The sequence below is a fragment of the Oncorhynchus clarkii genome, chromosome 20, assembly GCF_045791955.1.
Source record: "Oncorhynchus clarkii lewisi isolate Uvic-CL-2024 chromosome 20, UVic_Ocla_1.0, whole genome shotgun sequence".
NCBI classification, from domain to species: Eukaryota; Metazoa; Chordata; class Actinopteri; order Salmoniformes; family Salmonidae; genus Oncorhynchus; species Oncorhynchus clarkii.
In genome coordinates this window covers 21,930,394-21,943,242 of record NC_092166.1, presented here as the reverse complement: position 1 = coordinate 21,943,242, position 12,849 = coordinate 21,930,394, and positions in this window count along the sequence as shown.

The window sequence follows — 12,849 nt, the reverse complement described above, 5'->3', positions numbered from 1 at the left end:
TTTATTGGGGGTGTCTTGCTAATTGCCTATAATTTCCACCTGTTGTCTATTCCATTTGCACACCAGCATGTGAAATTTATTGTCAATCAGTGTTGCTTCCTAAGTGGACAGTTTGATTTCACAGAAGTGTGATTGACTTGGAGTTACATTGTGTTGTTTAAGTGTTCCCTTTATTTTTTTGAGCAGTGTACAACGAGTGGCAATACAATATCGTTGTGCAGGGGTACGAAGTAGTTCAAGTGGATACACTATATATTCAAAATATGTGGACACCCCTTCAAATTAGTGGATTCGGCTATTTCAGCCACAACCATTGCTGACAGGTGTATAAAATTGAGCACACCACCATGCGATCTCCGTAGACAAATATTGGCAGTGGAATGGCCTTACTGAAGAGCTCAATGACTTTCAACTTGGCACCGTCATAGGATGACACCTTTTCAATCAGATTTCTACCCTGCTAGAACTTCCCAGGTCAACTGTAAGTGCTGTTATTGTGAAGTGGAAACATCTAGGAGCAACAACGGCTCAGCCGCGAAGTGACAAGCCACAGAAGCTCACAGAACGGGACCGCCGAGTGCTGAAGCATGTAACGCGTAAAAATCGTCTGTTCTCGGTTGCAACACTCTCTACCGAGTTCTAAACTGCCTCTGGAAGCAATGGCAGCACAATAACTGTTCGACGGGAACTTCATGACATGGGTTTCTATGGCGGAGCAGCCTCACACAAGCCTAAGATCACCATGCACAATGCCAATCGTTAGCTGGAGTGGTGTAAAGCTCACTGCCATTGGACTCTGGAACAGTGGAAACGCGTTCTATGGAGTGATGATTCACGCTTCACCATCTGGCAGTCTGACAGATTAATCTGAATTTGGCGGATGCTAGGAGAATGCTACCTACCCCAATGCATAGTGCCAACTGTAAAGTTTGGTGGAGGAGGAATAATGGTCTGGGGCTATTTTTCATGGTTCGGGCTAGGCCCATTAGTTCCAGTGGAGGGAAATCTTAATGCTACATCATACAATGACATTGTAGACGATTCAGTGCTTCCAACTTTGTGGCAACAGTTTGGAGAAGGCCCTTTCCTGTTTCAGCATGACAATGCCCCCGTGCACAAAGCGAGGTCCATACAGAAATGGTTTGTTGAGATTGGTGTGGAATAACTTGACTGCCCTGCACAGAGCTCCAACCTCAATCCCATCGAACACCTTTGGGATGAATTGGAACTCTGACTGCGAGCCAGGTCTAACCACCCAACATCAGCGCCCGACCTCACTAATACTCTTGTGGCTGAATAGAAGCAAGTCCCCGCAGCAATGTTCCAACATCTAGTGGAAAGCCTTTCTAGAAGAGTGGAGGCTGTTATAGCAGCAAAAATGGGACCAACTCCATATTAATGCCCATGATTTTGGAATGAGATGTTCGACGAGCCGGTGTCCACATACTTTTGGTCATGTAGCGCATGTCACCTCGCCACTGGGCCAGTGGAATGCCTTATTGAGAAACCATTCCTATAGAAGCACCACCACTGTATCCACTTGACAGGCCAGAGATGTATAAAACAGGAAGGGGATTCCTCTGTGTGTTTGCTCCTGTATCTCCCATCTCCAGGATGACAACACACTAATCTGTCCAGTAAATATGAAGCCAGGAGGAAACCAGTGGGACACTGTTGACTCTTCCTTGTCCGTTATCCCCATAGGGGGCTGCTGTTATCTGATGCATAGGCATAGGATAGACTGACACACTTGGCACCCTGATGCTTTATACCGCTGTTATCTTAGCTACAGTACTTTCATTTATTTACCTCTATTATGCAAACTATAACACACTCTACCTGGTTATTCAGTGGTTATTACTGAGTATCATAGGAAATAATGTAAGCGAGGGGATTATTTGAGTAAATGGGGAGTTGTGAGGTAACGAATGCTTGAAATCCCAACTCAAAATCTACAAGCCTGTAATGGAGAGCAATAGAAACAGATGAAGGTTAAACAATTCCTGGCTGCTGTATTGGATGTTTGCATAAGGTTTAACAGACCTACTAAAATGCATATGTTGGTTTTGAGTTATGAATAGATGTTGTCTTATGATAATTCAATGAGTCCAGTGGGTTTGGTTGTCAGCTGTCATTCTGTACATGCCTCTGAGTTATGCCCTTATCATAATCTTTGGGACATAGGCTATGGCTTTTTATCAGCATGATACTGTACGTTGGTGTACATTAGGTGTGTACATTAGTGTACGTTAGTGTACATTAGATATAGAATTGCAGCTGGAAGACAAGAAGTTCAAAGTCTGGAGTTGAACTAATCTTATCCTTCCTTGTGCTCTTCTCATGTTCATGTTTTATGACAGACAGGGCTCTAAATCAACCAGAGGTTGTTCAAGATTTACTTAGCTATAAAGGCCAGGACACTGTTACAGCCTGCACCCCTGTCTCTGTTTGTCTGTCTGTCTGTCTGTGTGTCTGTCTGTCTGCCTACCTGCCTGCCTGCCTACCTGCCTCCCTACCATATATCTGCTGTAGGGGGTGCCTCCACTGTCTCTTCTTCCTGGAGAGGGTCAGCCCTGGGATGGCACGCTGGCCACCGGAGAGGGTCAGTCCTAGGATGGCACGCTGGCCACTGGAGAGGGTCAGTCCTAGGATGGCACGCTGGCCACTGGAGAGGGTCAGTCCAGGGATGGTACGCTGGCCACTGGAGAGGGTCAGTCCTGGAATGGCACGCTGGCCACTGGAGAGGGTCAGTCCACGCTGACCACTGGAGAGGAAATACTACAGTAGCTATGTTGGTCTATTGTATATATATATATATATATATATATATATATATATATATATATATATATGTGTGTATGTATATACTTGTATATGTATATATGCCTGGCACCTACTACCATACCCTGTTTAAGGCACTTAAATATTTTGTCTTGGCCATTTACCCTCTGAATGGAAGACATACACAAACCATGTCTCAATTGTCTCAGGGCTTAAAAATCCTTCTTTAACCTGTCTCCACTTCGTCTACACGAATTGACAGAATTGTCTAGAATGTCATTGTATGCTGTAGCATTAAGATTTCCCTTCACTGGAACTAAGGTGCCCAGCCTGAAAAGCAGCCCACCTAACTTTACAATTGACACTATGCATTGGGGCAGGTAGCATTCTCCTGGCATCTGCCAAACCTAGATTTATCCGTCAGACTAGTGAGGGGAGATTCATCACTCTGTAGATTGCGTTTCACTGCTCCAGAGTCCAATGGCTTTACACCCAGCCAGCCGACGCTTGGCATTGCACATGGTGATCTTAGGCTTGTGTACGGCTGCTTTGCCATGGAAAATGATTTAATGAATCTCCAGACAAACAGTTCTTGTGCTGACATTGCTTCCAGAGACATTTTGGAACCCGAGGACAGATGTTTTTTACACGCTACCTGCTTGTGTGACCTACCACTTCGCAGCTGAGCCGTTGTCGCTCCTAGACAGTTCTACTTCGAAATAACAGCACTTACAGTTGACCGGGGCAGCTCTAGCAGGGCAGAAATTTGACGAACTGACTCGTTGGAAAGGTGGCATCCTATGACGGTGCCATGTTGAAAGTCACTGAGCTCTTCAATAAGGCCATTCTACTGCCAATGTTTGACTACGGAGAACGCATGGCTGTGTGATCAATTTTATACACCAGTCAGCAACGGGTGTGGCTGAAATAGCCGAATCCACTAATTTAAAGGGGTGTCCACATACTCTTGTATATATAGTATATATCATTAGGCTGTATGTATTCTTAGATATTCAGTGCATTCGGAAAATATTCAGACCCCTTGACTTTTTCCATGTTTTGTTCCGTTCCAGCTTTATTCTACAGCTGCATTGCTTCCTGTTTGGGGTTTTAGGCTGGGTTTCTGTACAGCACTTTGAGATATCAGCTGATGTACGAAGGGCTATATAAATTTGATTTCATTTGATATTCTAAAATGGATTAAACTGATGTTTTCACTCATTAATCTACACACAATACCCCATATTGACAAAGCAAAAACAGGTTTTAAGATTTTTTTTGCAAATGTATAAAAAATTAAAAACTTAAATATCACATTTACATAAGTATTCAGACCCTTTCCTCAGTACTTTGTTGAAGCACCTTTGACAGCAATTACAGCGTTGAGTCTTAGATATGATGCTACAAGCTTGACACACCTGAATTTGGGGAGTTTCTCCTGTTCTTCTCTGCAGATTCTCTAAAGCTCTGTCAGGTTGGATGGGGAGCGTCGCTGCACAGCTATTTTCAGGTCTCTCCAGAGATGTTTTGGGTTCAAGTCTGGGCTCCGGTTCGGCCAATCAAGGACACAGAGACTTGTCCCGATGCCACACCTGAATTGTCTTGGCTGTGTTCTTAGGATTGTTATCCTGTTGGAAGGTGAATTTCCGTCTCAGACTGAGGTCCTGAGCGATCTGGAGCAGGTTTTCATCAAGGATCTCTCTGTAGTTTGCTCCGTTCATCTTTCCCTCAATCCTGACTAGTCTCCCAGTCCCTGCCACTGAAAAAAATCTCCCCAGCATGATGCTTCCACCACCATGCTTCACTGTAGGCATGATGCCAGGTTTCCTCCAGACGTGACGCTTGACATTCAGGACAAAGTTCAATCTTGGTTTCATCAGACCAGAGAATCTTGTTTCTTATGGTCTGAGAGTCCTTTAGATGCCTTTTGGCAAACTCCAACCGGGCTGTAATGCGCCTTTTACAGAGGAGTGGTTTCCGACTGGCACCTCTACCATAATGACCTAATTGGTGGATTGCTGCAGAGATGGTTGTTCTTCTGGAAGGTTCACCCATCTCCACAGAGGAACTCTGGAGCTCTGTCAGAGTCACCATCGGGTTCTTGGTCACATCCCTGACCAAGGCCCTTCACCCCAGATTGCTCAGTTTGGCCTTGAGGCCAGACCTAGGATGAGTGTTGGTGGTTCCAAATTTCATCGATTTAAGAATGATGGAGGCCACTGTGTTCTTGGGGGACCTTCAATGCTGCATGAAATTGTTTGGTACCCTTCCCCAGATCTGTGTGTAATGAACACGAGGGCGCTTGAATGTAAAGGAACACAGGAGGAGGCAGGTAGCTGGGTCCAGGGGCAGGCAGAAGGTCATACACAGGGGGTCCAAAAGGCAACAGTACAGGCAGGGAAAAGGCTAGTAACGTAGTCCGGGAGATCAGACAATATGTAGATAACAGGAAATCCTATAGGCTATAGTACAGGCAGGGAAAAGGCTAGGAACGTATTCCGGGAGATCAGGCTATAGGTGAATAACAGGAAATCCGATAGGCTAAAGTACAGGCAGGGAATAGGCAAAAGGTGTCTTTGGTGAGGCAGGCAAAAACTATCATACACGGGAGGAGTAAAGACGGGAAAAACAGCGCCCCGAATAGAAGTGTGTCACAAAACAAACAATACCTCACAAAGATGGGCTGCAAAGAATTGAACTAAATAGTGTGTGATAATGACATACAGGTGTGTGAACAGGTGATTAGAATGTGGGTGATTGGGATCTAGATAGTGACCTGCATTTAGGGGATATATGTGTGTGAGAGTATGAGCTGGAAAGTGGGCTGGAAAGTGAGCTGCGTTCAGGGAATCTAAGTGTATGACAGTGTAAGTTGGAAGCAGACGTTACACTGTGCCTCGACACAATTCTGTCTCATTCAACCTCATGGCTTGGTTTTTGCTCTGACATAAACTGTCAACTGCGGGACCTTATATAGACAGGTGTGTGCCTTTCCAAATCATGTCCAATCAATTGAATTTACCACAGGTGGACTCCAATGAAGTTGTAGAAACATCTCAGGGAATCAATGGAAGCAGGATGCACCTGAACTCAATTTCGAGTCTCATTTAATTTTTTTATTTTTTTTATTTGACCTTTATTTAACTAGGCAAGAAGGTTAAGAACAAATTCTTATTTACAATGACGGCCTATACACCGGACAAACCCTAACGCGGACGCCGCTGGGACAAAGGTCTGAATACTTATGTAAATAAGGTATTTGTTATTCATTTAATTTTTTAATACATTTGCAATCATTTCTAAAAATCTGTTTTCACTTTGTCATTATGGGGCATTGTGTGTAGATTGATGAGGAAAACAATGTAAACATGTAATACATTGTAGAATAAGGCTGTAAGGTTTGAAAAACGGAAGGGGTTTGAATACTTTCCGAATGCACTCTAGGCCTATTATAAATGTGTATTATTGTAGTGTCATCATCTTTATTTCAAAAATAAATACAAATACACACATAGTTTTAAGCTACTTAGTCATTTGACAGAGGTATTGATCAGTCTATTGATCAGCACAGCAATTCATCAAACAGGACCATGATTGCAGATCAAGTGTTTCTGAGCTTGTGTCAATATTACACAGGTAAGCAAATGCTTACAGAAATCAGGAGACAGGCTCTATAGACCGCTATACATGACTGAGTTCAACACACCACCTGTTATATTGGGCACCTACTAACACCCCAAAAATAGCTTATTCATTGTTTTTATCTTCATGACATGTATCTTTAAAATAATGTTTTAAGGAAATATAGGCAGGCACCACATTACTACAAGACCAAACAGATCACTCAAGCAAGCCTGATGGTGTTGTAAGTATAAAAACAAAGCTTGCTTTCAAATGATAAAAAAAAAAGCTTGAAAAGGTAGTGGAATGAGATTAGTGTGGTGTGTGAAGAATCCAATACTTTAACTTGTGTGCGGTACAAATCACATTATCTAAGAGTATGAGTTTGAGAAGGTTTGAATCCTAAGCAACCTGCCTACACATTGTTTGAAGTACAATAGACCAACACAGCTACTGTAGTAGGTCAAAGCTGTGTGCTGGAAAACCTTGCTAGAGCATGGGTGGAGTAGACATTTTGGGTGCTCATGTGAAAGACTAATGCCTACTTTTCACTGAAAACATAGTAATTGTCATATAGATAGACTGGCACACGTGGCACCCTGGTGCTGTTATCTTAGCTACAGTAATTTCATTTATTTCCCTCTATTATGCTAAATATAATACATTCTAACTGGTTATTCAGTGGTTATTACTGTTGTCATCAATATCAAAGGAGACAATGTAAGTGAGGGGATTAGTTTAATTAATGGGGAGTTGAACTCCCACCTCAATCTACGTGCCTGTAAAAGCCACTGGAGGGCAATAGAAACAAATGAAAATTCCTGTTCGCTGCCCTGGATGTTTGCATGAGGTTTAAAATACCTACTGAACTAATAGGCAAATGTTGGTTTTGAGTTGTCTCATGACAGTTCAATGATTCCAGTGGGTTTGTGTACATGCCTCTGGGTTATGCACTTATCATAATCTTTGGGACATAGGTTTTGGCTTTTTATCAGCATGATACTGTACATTGGTGTACATTAGTGTACGTTAGTGCACATTAGATAAAGACTCACAGCTGGAAGACTGGTAATAAGAGTCAATTAACTAATCTTGTCTTCCTCGTCCTTCCTTGTGGGGGAATTGTTGTGGAGTTGTTAGATTACTTGTTACTGCACTGTTGGAACTAGAAGCACAAGCATTTCGCTACAATCGCATTAACATCTGCTAACCATGTGTATGTGACCAATACAATTTGATTTGATTTTGATCTGATTGATTTTGTGCTCTACTTATGTCAGTGTTTCATGGCAGACAGAGCACTAAATCAACAAGAGGTTGTACAAGATTTAGCTATAAAGGTCAGAACACTGTTACAGCCATCATGTCTGTCTGTCTGTCTGTCTGTCTGTCTGTCTGTCTGTCTGTCTGTCTGTCTGTCTGTCTGTCTGTCTGTCTGTCTGTCTGTCTGTATACCTCCCTCCCTCCCTTACGCCCTCCATGCCTGCCTCCCTCCCCTCCCTCCCTATCTGCTGTAGGGGGTGCCTCCACTGTCTCTTCTTCCTGCTCTCTCACACATTAAAAAGGACAGAGCTGGTTGCCTGAGGCACACCTGGATGGGACTGTACTCACCTGTGCAAACAGAGATAGGCAGGCAGTACACTCTTAGAAAAAAAGGTGCTATCTCGAACCAAAAAGGGTTCTTCAACTGTCCCCATAGGAGAACACTTTGAAGAACCCATTTTGATTCCAGATATAACCCCTTTGTGTTCCATGTAGAACCCTTTCCACAGAACCCTTTTGGAACCCTTTTTTCTACGAGTGTAGACTGGATTGATTGTGGCTGGGTTTGGAGTCAGAGCAACAAGGCCCTGTGTGTATGGAGAGACAGACCGGTTTTAAATCAGCCTAACTCATGTCTGACCTGACCTGTCACCACCTGGAAACCTGGATCCCAGTTTTACTTCCCCCAAAATGGGTTGCATCCCGAATTAGACCCTATTCCCTATGTAATGCAACACTTTTGACCAAGGCCCATTTGGGATGCAGCCATGATGTATTTCTATTTTATATTATTGATGAATAAATTCCTGAAGTCACCTTCAGTTCTACTGTAATATACAGTATACTGGAGAAGGTGGATGGCACATAGGTTGTTGTGTTATTCAAACATTTGGTTACAATATTTTCGGGGTGACCTAGTGGTTAGAGCGATGGGCCAGTTACCGAAATGTTGCTGGATCAAATACCCGAGCTGACAAGGTAAAAATCTGTCGTTCTGCCCCTGAAAAAGGCTGACTTGCCTAGTTAAATAAAAGTTAAATATAAAAAAAAATATGAAATGGGGATGTAGGATGTTTGTGTGTTGCAGAATGCAATATAATGTCTGTTGAAGTTGTCACTCTACCGCGCAACTATGTACAGATATAACAAACAGATTAATAACAATAATTCTGTTGTCTAAGAAATTACTAAATATATTCTCTCTTCAATAACCGGTCTGCATGCTAATAATATACTGAGACAAATCTTTGTCATACTTTCTGTTTTCTTCGCAAACATTGCTTTTGAAATGATTCTGTTTTCATTTTCCCTCGTCTCCAGAATGTGGATGTGGATCTGAAGTCTCCTATGACAGGTAAGGTCAAATTCATTATTCAGGTGCAGGGAACTTGCCTAAAAGACATCCCATCAAAGAGTCTAATTTTAGTGTCTCTGTCTTTTTCCCTTCCCCCAGATCTTTCTTTTTGTGGTGAAAAAGGGATTTGATGTAGCTGGACAATGAGTGTGATTTAGAGATTTCCTGTTTGAGAGTGTCAAATTATTTGTCCCGAGGCAGTGCTGTTTCAGGAGACTTTGTGTTCCAGTCGGAACAGTGGAAACCAGATTTCCTAAAGGTTCTTTAAGTCACCTGTTGAATACAGGGTTGCAGAGGCATTGTGGTGTGATTTCTACAGGAACCGCTGGCTCCTATGACCTCTGCAGTGTGAACAGTCTATTTGATATGACGCTCCCTCCTTCTATACAATATGTCCTGAAGAACACGTGCACATTGAAGCAGACAATAGCTTTTGTTCAGTTCAATAATGAAGGGGTTTCAAACAGCTATTTATGTTTCTACTGTGATTTTAGACACATTCATGTTAAGTTACATCAGGCAGAGAGCTGAGACTAACGATCATTCTCTATTAAATCCCTTTCATTTAAAATGGGACGTTTTGTTTGTTTATGAACAGTTGCATTACAGCAACCAGGGTATTCAGAATGGAATGAAACATGAATCACTGGCGTACTCCGTGAGGTCATTTTCTTTCACATGGCACGGTCTGCACAAAGGAACAGTACACTCGAGATAGATTGCCTTTTTCGGGGGTTGAGCATTATATTATGGAACTCAGGCATTCTGTTTCCTTCCATGTCAGAGTCGCTTGCTTGAGGAGTTCAGACAAGGCAGGTCAACAGACAGTAAGGAATCAGCACTAGGAAATGTTAAAGAGGGACTCTGGGCTTCTATCTGCCCAAACATGCCCATAACATTTTAAGAATGCTTTTACACCTGCGGAAGAAATCTATTATAAGTGTGTTGGAATAGTTCTTGCTGATCTAATGTGTATATGTGTGCGCGTGAGCGCATGCGCCAATGTGTGTGTGTGTATACATACATTTGTGTGCGTGTGCACGTGCCAGTCATTAACCTCCATAACACAAACCGCAAGTCTTTGAGTGCATTCATCCTCTAAGGCACAATCCTGTATTATATCCGCAGGCGTGTGATACACAGAGATGAAAGGTTAAAGGAAGTCAATCAATTGAGCGATGACCTTTCTCACTTTGCATCCTTCACATCATTACCCTGCCATTCAAGTAGGGTGCATTTGAAAGGAGATGCCTCTTATTAGAGACATCAAAAAGGAAGGAACAAGGACGGGTTGAGCCAACCTGTCTCTCTAGCTCCCTCAAAGTTGAGCACCAGGAGACAAGTGAGGATCTCTCTCACATTGTGCCACATGCACATTGCTTTCTGTCTTTTGTAACAGTATTACTTCCGTCCCTCTCCTTGTCCCAACTGGGGCTTGAACCAGGGACCCTCTGTGCACGTTGACAACAGTCACTCACAAAGCATTGTTACCTACAGTATAGCTCCCCGAAAGCCGCGGTCCTTGCAGAGCAAGGGAAACAACTACTTCAAGGTCTCAGAGCGAGTGATGTCACCAATTGAAATGCTTGCACTGCTAACTAGCTAGCCATTTCACACCGGTTGCACTCATTCCCCTTTGACCTCCTCCTTTTTCGCAGGAACTCCAGCAGCAGGGCAGAGCCCAACTGAGTGATCCAGGTCAACAGCATCTATAGCCCTGTTTATACCTGTTCCTAACTTTCGTCCTTTGTCCTGATCTGTGCTCAAATGGTTTGACAGGTGTAGACAATCAAAAGACACATTGTGATCTCACTGTGGTCTGGTCACAATGCAGACACCGTGGACAGATAACAGACACATTGTAGCTCTTTCCTGCAGTCAAATTACCACTTTCTTTTTTTTTTTTTTGGGGGGGGGGGGGGGGTTGAAAATCCAGTGTTTCTATGTCAAACTGTTTTATTATATTCCAGTCTTCTGTAATGTACTGTATATAAAGTGTAATATTGTGATGCAAACTCATAAGTGAATACATTTAAACTCTGGAATGGTACAGGTGTCTTCTTTTTTTCTAAGCCCATAACCATGTGTGTGTGAAGTGTATACTTTTTTTTCCCACAATAGATTTAAGACTACCAAAAACACTCTTCTGGGGTACTCCTCTTTACAACTTTGATCAAGTGTAGAGAGTCGTGATAAACTGATTACAACAGACAAACAGTATGTAGCCTAAATCTCGATTGCCCGATTTTTATTTAATTTATGAGTCTTTTTTTAGCCCAGCCCCCATCCCTGCAGGAGGTCTTTTGCCTTTTGGTAGGCCGTCATTGTAAGTACATTTGTTCTTAATTGACTTGCCTAGTTAAATACAGGTTACATCAAATAAATAACAAAGCTGTAGCTGGCTCCCTTCTTCTAGAGAGAATACGAGCTGCAAGAGGCATGAAATCAGTCATGCGGTCAAAATGATTGGCATGTACAGCATGCAGCTACCTGTCACAGGAAATAAGGTATATCTCTTGGTTTAATATGCTTAATCATCATCTGGAGGGAATACCTGGAGAATACCTGGAGAATACCATGCACAGTCCCTTCACACACACCTCCAGTCTCTAGACTGCTTTGTGGTTTCTCTGCCCCACTTATGGAGTGAGGGTTATTACCCCAGCCATCCATTGCAAGTGTTTTGGCCATAGAAACAGAATCTAGATTATATTTGTATGGTTCTGGGAAATGTTAGTTATTTCCTAATTTTACAGTATTTTTCAGTATCTTTTTTTCATAATGCAAAACACCAAGTGCTGTAAGTAGGCCCTTTTTTAAGTATCTCGTTTTACACATTGATAAGATTTGTAAGAAAGATAGAGGAGCTCCTCCTATTTCCCCTGATCAAAATACATCAACTTCTGAAACATCATTCCCAAAGTAGGAACACCTGTTAACTAGGTGTCATCTTTTATCGCTTTCACATTATCATTGACTTATCAAGTTTCCAATCTTGAAGATGCCTTAAGATTACACAGTATAGGTTACAGGCTATACATTTCAATGAATCTAGAATGTGACAGCAAAACCTCTTCCTCACACACTTCACTAGTAAGTGCACAGTATAATTGATGCAGGTGCCATTACACTGTTCAAAACAGGGTGTTTTGTGGGTCTATATAGAACCTTTTTCAGGATCATATGTCAATTGAGTCAGTGGACCCTTTTTGGTTCCATATAGCTAGTACAATTTATTTTGTGTAGCCTACAACTCAACTATCCACCCGATTGCTTCTACAATACTTTGTGAGGAGTGAATGAAAAGTTGTGTGGTGAAGAGGTTTGACTGTTGACAGAGAGAGAGACAAGTAAACCACTCGACAGTAATTGTCCCAGAGCAGAGCGCATGTATTTGGGGTAGTGATTCATGCATGTAGTCCTCTGCTGAACACTACAGAGGACCTGCCTTCATCAGTGACACCATCAATCTTAAAACACAAACGTGAATAACTCAGGGAAAGTTGACATATAAAGTGCCTGGCCCCATTTCTATCAACAAGTTACACACCATCTCTAATTATGGCATTGTGTACATGTACATGTCAGACGAGCCTATACATCATGATGATGTGGCAAGTGACGCTTTGTTGAATGTCCAATATCTTTGAAACTTGACTGCTGACATGCAAAACACTTTGGGACTGTATTAACAGTGGACTAATGAAAAACACCCAAATGTAGTTTTTGAGTGGATTTTTCCTTTACGGTTTCACAGCCTGGTTGACTCATGATCATGAGAATGAAGAGAAATAAAAAACAGAGATAACCTTAACTTTTGGTGGCTTGTA